This window comes from Suncus etruscus, chromosome 7, assembly GCF_024139225.1.
Source record: "Suncus etruscus isolate mSunEtr1 chromosome 7, mSunEtr1.pri.cur, whole genome shotgun sequence".
NCBI classification, from domain to species: Eukaryota; Metazoa; Chordata; class Mammalia; order Eulipotyphla; family Soricidae; genus Suncus; species Suncus etruscus.
Window position 1 is genome coordinate 15,397,620 of NC_064854.1, and position 7,723 is coordinate 15,405,342.

Sequence of the window (7,723 nt, forward strand, 5' to 3'; positions counted from 1 at the left end):
TGGTCCCCTAAGAACCAGAAGCATGATTCCTGGGTCACCCAGGAGTAAGACCTGAACACTACCAGCTACTGCTCCATACCCCCAATAAAATAGAACCAGAACTTTAACCCATAGGCAGCCCCCAAAGGCTCCTTTGAAGAAAGAATGGATCTTAGAAAAAGTTTTCCTCTAAAAAGACAAAAATCTCAGAAGTTGTGTTCTAAATATAGATCCCAAAGTGGGTGTTTAAGGAGCGCTGAAGATGGTCTATTACACAGCAATTTCTTCAGAAACAGAGGATTAAATATTGATGTCTGGTCGATAGATGGAGCCTCAGGTGAGCAGGTAAGTGATGTGAAATTGGACTTTGGGCCATAATACAAAGTCCTCCAAGTCCTTGTCTTGGTGCCTCTTAGGTGGCATTTGTTGAAAACAGTTTCCATTTGGTGTCTGGGTGGAAAATCGAACACTTGACTGGCCCAGAGGCTGCCTCTCTGGAAAGAGCTAGGCAGGTCTCTGTCACGGTGCCACCTGCCGCCACTGCAGGTTTGATGGAGCACCCAGTGGGTAGTGAGGGGCACAACAAGAGAGGGCACAGGCAAGGCAGGCCCCAGAAGCCCTGGTGTGCAGGCTGAGAGGGGCCACTCTCACCCCCACTGCAGCTTAGGAGCTGTTGTTTGTGAGGGAGGCTTATGTACTTATACCACCTCAAGTCAATCTAGAGAACCTTCTGGAAACCACCATCGAGTCTAGTGTAGACTCTTAATTTCTAGTCTCTGCAGAAGCTCATTTCTATGGATCTAGAGAGAGAGGCAGAAAGGGAGCCCAAGGGGGGAGAGGGTGGGTGGGAGCAAACAGAGGGAGGAAGTGGAGTGGGAGAGAGTCAGAGGGCAAAGGGAACAGTGGGGGTGGGAGAGTCAGAAAGAGGAAAAGGCATGGGAGAGTCATCAGAAGGGTGGGTGGGAGAGACTCAGGGGGGGAGGCAGATTAGGGGAGAAGAAGAGGGAGGAGACAGAGTGGGGGAGAGTGAGAGGGAGGAGACAGAATGGGGGAGATTCAGAAAAAGGGCATGATGAGGCATGGGGGAGTGTGAGGGGATGGGCAGAAGAGACCCAGAGGAAGGAGACTGATTGAGGGAAAATCAGGAAGCAAGCAGAGTAGGGGAGACAGAGAGAGGAAAGAATCTAGAGGAGAATCAGAGGGAGGAGGCAGAATGGTGGAGAGTCTGAAGGAGGAGGTAAAGTTTAGGGAGAGGTCAGAGGGAAAGTAGCTGGTGCTGAAGAGCTGTCCTGTCTCCTATGTGAAAACACTGGCCCTGGATCTGGTGTGGGGGCCTTCCTGCCTCCCACTCAGGGGCCCATGGTGCTCTCCAATCCTTGCTCCCGAAGGCCCTGAACCCCTCTGGAAATCCCCAGAGAGACCCCCAGAGAACAGAAGATAAACTGAGTCTGTGAACTGGTTCATAGGGCATGGCCTAGCAAGGACTCTAGAAGGGTCTGCCTCATGATCAGGAATATTGTCCTCACAACACAAACATATTTCATTAAAGTGGAACCAAGCTCCAGTTTCATTTCAATATCCCATGTCACACACACAACAATGAAAATAATGAAGAAATTTTTATTGAAATCAGAAATAGGGCAAAGCCCATAGTCTATATGTAATTATATTTCAGTCAAAATCCCAAATGGCTTTTATTTTGAAACTTGACAATATAATTACACATTTCCTCTGCAATAATAAGACATAATAATCAAGGAAATAGAGAAGGAAGATAATGAGAGAGGGATTCACAGCCAGACATTTCATAAGCCGGAATATGCTTCAAAGTAGCATTAATTCCAGAACAGACATATCAATGGAGAGCAGGGATCCTAAAAATAGATGTGTTTAAAAGGATGTTTGATCTATGCTGAGTGAGAACTTCACTAATGTGGTGCTTATTTAATGAACGGGACCGTGGCTATGGGTTCCCCAAAATGAGACTATATATTCTTTTCATGCCATGCCTGAGGAGGCATTATAACTGGACAAAATATTTCAATATGAAAAAAAGCACAGAAATATCTAAGTTACCCCAAGACTTACATTTTTAACATGTAGGAAAAAAGTGAAATCAAAATCCTTTGTGCTTGGGCCAGAGCAATAGCACAATGGGGAGATCATTTGCCTAGCATGTGGCTGACCTAGGCTTGATCCTCGGCCTCCCATGTGGTCTCCTGAGCCTGCCAGGAGTAATTTCTGAGACAAGAGCCAGGAGAACCCCCCTGAGGACTGCTGGGTGTGGCTCCCAAACAAACAAATAAACAAAAACTCCTTTGGTGGTAGCATTGATAGTTGGAAACCTGTCAGCATCCGGAGACGCCCCACACACTGGTGGACATGGGGGAGCACTGGACTAAAGCACTGAAAGCACGGAGGAGTCTAGTGAAAGAGACTTTTCATCTCTGTATCCCTGGCTTAGACAATTCTGGAAAGGCAGAGAAAGGCTGAGCTATGAGTCAAAGCCAGCCTGGCTGCATCAGGAATACCAGCATCACCCATGGGGCAGACAAGATGCTGGAGGGAGCCCAGATACTTGCACTGCCCCTCTGCAGCCTCATCCACAGTGCCTGGCAGGAAGCAGTATCCTTGATGCAATGGAATGCCCTTGTCCTGCAGCCTCCAGAATGCACACAGGGGACCCAGCCAGTCCACCTGTCTCAGAATGAAGTCAGTCTTCCAGATCCCAGGAGGCAAGGGAGGGACAGGCCCCAGGACCCAAGATTCTGCACCTACTGCTGATGCAGATGCCCATGGGCACAAGGCCCAGAGAAGTCCCACCCCTCTGCAGGCCCCAGCTTCTGTCTATGCAGCTAGGAGGGCTATCTATTCTTTTTAGTGAGAATTCCAGAGTGAGCTCCTTGGAGCCCAAGTGGCCCTCAGATTTCCCCAGTTTCTTCACGCTGCTCAGACTGTCTTCAGGGCCCAGCACTAGGGTACAGGGGAAGCAAATCGAGCCTCTGGGAGTGATGCGGCCTACTTCTGGGCAGGTCAACTAGTGAGGCCTCCCTCCCTCATGGTCACCAGTTGGGCCTCCTTCCCTCATGATTAGCACCAAGAAGGGACAGACAATACTTACCTGGCAGGGGAGATACCATGATCACGAAGGTGGTTTCCCTAGGGCAAGGCTCACCCATTGCACTCTGGGTGTGTTGACCCCTGCGATTTCCCCAAATGTGGGAAACTCGACTGCATAATTTGTGGTAGTGGGGGACTGCATTCGCGCTCTCCCCTGGAAAAAGAAAAAGAAGGGACAGACAGGAAACAGACACACACACACACACACACACACACACACACACACACACACACACACACACACACACACACACACCGCACGCTCACTGCTCCTTAGTCAGGCCTCTCCCTGACTCTAATCCTCACAATCACAATGCAGAAACCAGGCCCATCTTGACAACCATGTGGAAGTGCACAGCACCCCCAGTATCTGCATAAACATGGCCAAGGGCCTCCATGGGCCCCAGACAGGAAGAAAGGTAGACAGCAGAAGAGTACTTGGGCTTGACTGGCCAAAAGGAAATATCAACCTCTCAACCAAGAGTCACCAAAAGTGCGGCAGCAAATCCCCAGGGATTGGACAGCAAGGTTAGGAGCAGAGTGTGGGCCAGCTCATGGCCAGCATTTGAGGAAACCACACAACAGCAGACATTAGCATGCTGCTGTGTGTGGAATGTGATATTTATACAGGGGGCATCGGAGAGACGAGAAAATTGCCTTTTTATGTAGGAAATTGGATAAAGAACAGGAATCAAGTAAATCCAAAGTGTAATTTTCTCATGAACATGACCGGCCTGGACGTGGCCAGGTCAGAGATAATGGGTGTCATTATCCAGCAGGCGGGTCTGCCTTTCCTCGGCCTTGGTCCCAAATTTAAAGTGACATGCTTGTATTTTCCCCCGGGACAGCTGTTCTGTTCTCGTGTGAGTGCTGGTCCCAGCTGGCTCGTTCTAATGGAAATTCGTGCAAGTAATAGCCCTGACTAGAGTGAGCTGCCCACAGACCTGGATGTAGCCGGGAGCTGGAGCTGCCTCTGTTTTCAGGGTTCCAGAGCCTCTTGGGCACTTGAGGACAGGGTGTGATGGTAGGTGTATAGGGACAGGGAGCTACAGCTCAAGAGTTGCCCCATGTATGGGAACCCATGTATACCTACACATACATGCACAGAGACTCACATACAGGCACACAGAGACCCACACATGCACACACAGATAGGCTTACACACGCACATGTAACCACACACAGAATCATACATGTGTTCACTCAATCAGGTATGTGTATACATCCATGCAGAGGCATATAGCCACACATGAGCACACATGTGCAGAAACATATCTTGCAAACATAAGCTTGCATGTGTGTGACAAGTTAGTCCCGTACACCTGTGCGCATGTGGATTCACATGTGAACATGATGCAGAGACTCACATGTGTGCAAACTCTCACAGTGTGCAAAGGAACACCTACAGGTGCAAGCACTCACACGAACATGTGCTCATTGCTGTGCTGATATGCATGTGCATAAGACTGTTGGTGCATTTTTGCATATGGGGTTAGGGTTAGGGTTAGGGTTAGGGTAGGGTTAGGGTTAGAGCTAGGGTAGGGTTAGGGTTAGGGTTAGGGTTAGGGTAGGGTTAGGGTTAGGGTTAGAGTTAGGGTTAGGGTTAGGGTTAGGGTTAGGGTAGGGTTAGGGTAGGGTTAGGGTTAGGGTAGGGTTAGGGTTAAGGTTAGGGTAGGGTTAGGTTTAGGTTTAGGGTAGGGTTAGGGTTATGGTAGGGTTAGGTTTAGTGTTAGGGTTAGGGTAAGGTTAGGGTTAGGGTTAGGGTTAGTGTAGGTTAGGGTTAGGTTTAGGGTTAGGTTCACACATGCAAACTCACAGGCATTTGCACACAGAGAGAGGTGTGCACACAAAGACACAGACACATGTACACAAGCATACATTCTGTGCACCACAGCCCCTTTGTCACCTGGCACTACTCATGGCTGCAGATAAACAGATGCTATGAATATATTGATGCTGACCCTTGACCTGCAGCCTCCAGAGACTCAGGTCTGTTCTTCAGCTGCCGAAAGAGAAGCTGCTTCTGCCGCCATGGAAACCCGCTCCAGGAGCCCCATCTCCGCAGTGCCACTGCCTTTCACCCCTGGCACCATGTACATGTGCTGAGAGCATGTTTGTGCACTTGCAAACAGACACACTCACTCATGTCTTTCAGCTGAGCATGGAGAAGAGATGCTGGTGTTGGGGCCAGGGAGGGTCCAGTGGGGATGGGCGGGTTTGCTTAGAGCATTCAAAGTCTGCTGGAAGGTCAGAGCGGATCAGAAAAGGGAGCTGATTCTTGAGAAAAGGGCATTTCTGCAGGGTGACTGGCAGGCGCAGGGCAGGTACTTTGGACTGATGAACCCTGTGCCAGCTCTTAGCCTGAGACAGGGCAGACAGAGCCTGGGAGCAGGGGTACAGCAGGGCTGGCTTGTAGAGCCAGGCTCAGATCCTGGCATCTTTGCCTCCAGATGCTGAGTCTCTGGGAGTGAGCTTCGCTAAAGTTTCAGAGTGGCTGTCACCCAGGACACACAGGGGTCTTCAAGGGACAGGCTGTCTCGCATGCAGCAGCCAGAGAGGAAGAAGCCTCACAGATTGTCCCACGGATGGAATCAGGATCTGATGGTCCCAGTGAATCAATCTGACTTGTCCTCTGGGTGTCCCAGGCAAGCTTAGAGCTGTCCTGGGCTGAAGCCCTCCTGTAAGACGCAGTGTGTGTTGTGGTGATGACACAGGAGTCCGCAGAGACATGGGGGTGATGTGTATGGGGGGCAGTGGAAGAACGTGCCGCAGGCTTTGAACAAAGGGGGAGTGTATGAGTCTTTTTTGCTGCAGGCACCAGCTTCCAGTACGAGGCACCAATTCTCCACCTGCATCTCTTAGAGACTCACTAATTCCTGAAAATTGGCTAAAAGCCCCAGGATGTGGCCCCCAGACACACATCGGTATGAGGCCACATGATGAGAACTGGCTGCTCAACTCGAGACTGCGGAGGGACTCACATCAGCCCGAGAGGAGGTGAAAGCCTGCTTGGAGACTCAGCAGAACCTCTCACGGAGGCATTTGATGAGAAAATTGAATGAGCAAAGGTTAAAAACACTTGAGCTTTTTAAAAATTCAATCTTGTACACAACTTGCCTCATTTCTCTACTGCCACCAGCCTCTCCAGCCGCAATGACTGGCGCAGTCACGCTCTCATCTGTAGATCTACATTCACCTCAACGTCATGAGTCTTATTGTCTGCAAATGTGGGGGGGGTGGCGTGGCTGCTCTACCACCCCATCCTGCCAGAAACCTGGGTCCATGTGAATCCCATTCTCAGTCTGGAGGTTGAGGGTTTGTGCCTCGGTAAATGCTGGCCTGGGATGAACTGAGTCTGGCTGGGCCATCATTCTGATGTGTCTGTGGCCAAAACTTCCAAAGCGGAGTTGACAAGTTCAAGGTTTGAAGACAACTAAGGTCAGAGCAGATCAGAGCCGGGCCAGCACCCCTTCTCCTGTCCACAGGTGGGGCTTTCCTTGGAGCTGGGATTCTGAGTAGATTCTGAGTGACTCCTGTATCTCTCAGGAGGGACAGACCAGACAGTACAGGCCCTGGGAGGACTGTAGGACATAGGCACAACAGCTCCTTTCCCGACAATGCTGAGTACTGCCATGTGTGCAAACTCATAAGACAAAAGGCCCAGCAAGGCAGTCTGAAAATTCAAAGCAAAGGCAAGTGGCACTCAGCTTGTCCTGGGTCACCCAACCCTACCTTGAGCCCTGTGACCCTGTTTCTGTCTCCTTCCTATTTTCTTTTCTTTCATTCATTCTTTCTTTTCTTTCTTTCTTTCTTTCTTTCTTTCTTTCTTTCTTTCTTTCTTTCTTTCTTTCTTTCTTTCTTTCTTTCTTTCTTTCTTTCTTTCTTTCTTTCTTTCTTTCTCTCTTCCTTCCTTCCTTTCTTCATTCTTCTTCCTTCCTTCCTTTCTTCATTCTTCTTCCTTCCTTCCTTTCTTCTTTCTTTCTTTCTTTCTTTCTTTCTTTCTTTCTTTCTTTCTTTCTTTCTTTCTTTCTTTCTTTCTTTCTCTCTCTCTCTTCCTTCATTCCTTCCTTTCTTTCTTCTTTCTTGCTTTCTCTTTCTTCCTCTTTTCTTTCTTTTTTCTTTTCTTTCTTTCTTTCTTTCTTTCTTTCTTTCTTTCTTTCTTTCTTTCTTTCTTTCTTTCTTTCTTTAATTTCTTTCCTTCCTTCCTTCCTTCCTTCCTTCCTTCCTTCCTTCCTTCCTTCCTTCCTTCCTTCCTTCCTTCCTTCCTTCCTTCCTTCCTTCCTTCCTTCCTTCCTCCCTCCCTCCCTCCCTCTCTCCCTCCCTTCCTTCCTTCTTTCATTTTATTTTTATGTTTTGGATTTGGGGCCACACCCAGTGACACTCAGGGGTCACTCCTGGCTTGGAGGACCATATGGGATGCGAGGGGATCTAACCACGCTCCGTGCTGGGTCAGCCGCGTGCAAGGCAAATGCCCTACCACTGTGCCATAGCTCTGGCTCTCCTTCCTATTTTCTTTCTTTTATACTAAAAGAATGGCGATTTTTATTAAGCATTGTAAGTTGCAGTCAATAGGCTTCAGATACACCACACCACAACCTGTCTACAATCAGTCATACCCAACAGC

The 7,723-nt window shown here is 49.0% G+C and overlaps 1 non-coding gene across 1 annotated transcript; it reads left to right on the plus strand.

Moving 5' to 3' along the window:
- The first annotated feature begins 3,092 nt into the window (after positions 1–3,092).
- On the plus strand, positions 3,093–3,256 carry LOC126015221 (U1 spliceosomal RNA). Its single transcript, XR_007498108.1, has one exon. It is a non-coding gene; the product is annotated as a U1 spliceosomal RNA (small nuclear RNA).
- Positions 3,257–7,723: the final 4,467 nt, after the last annotated feature.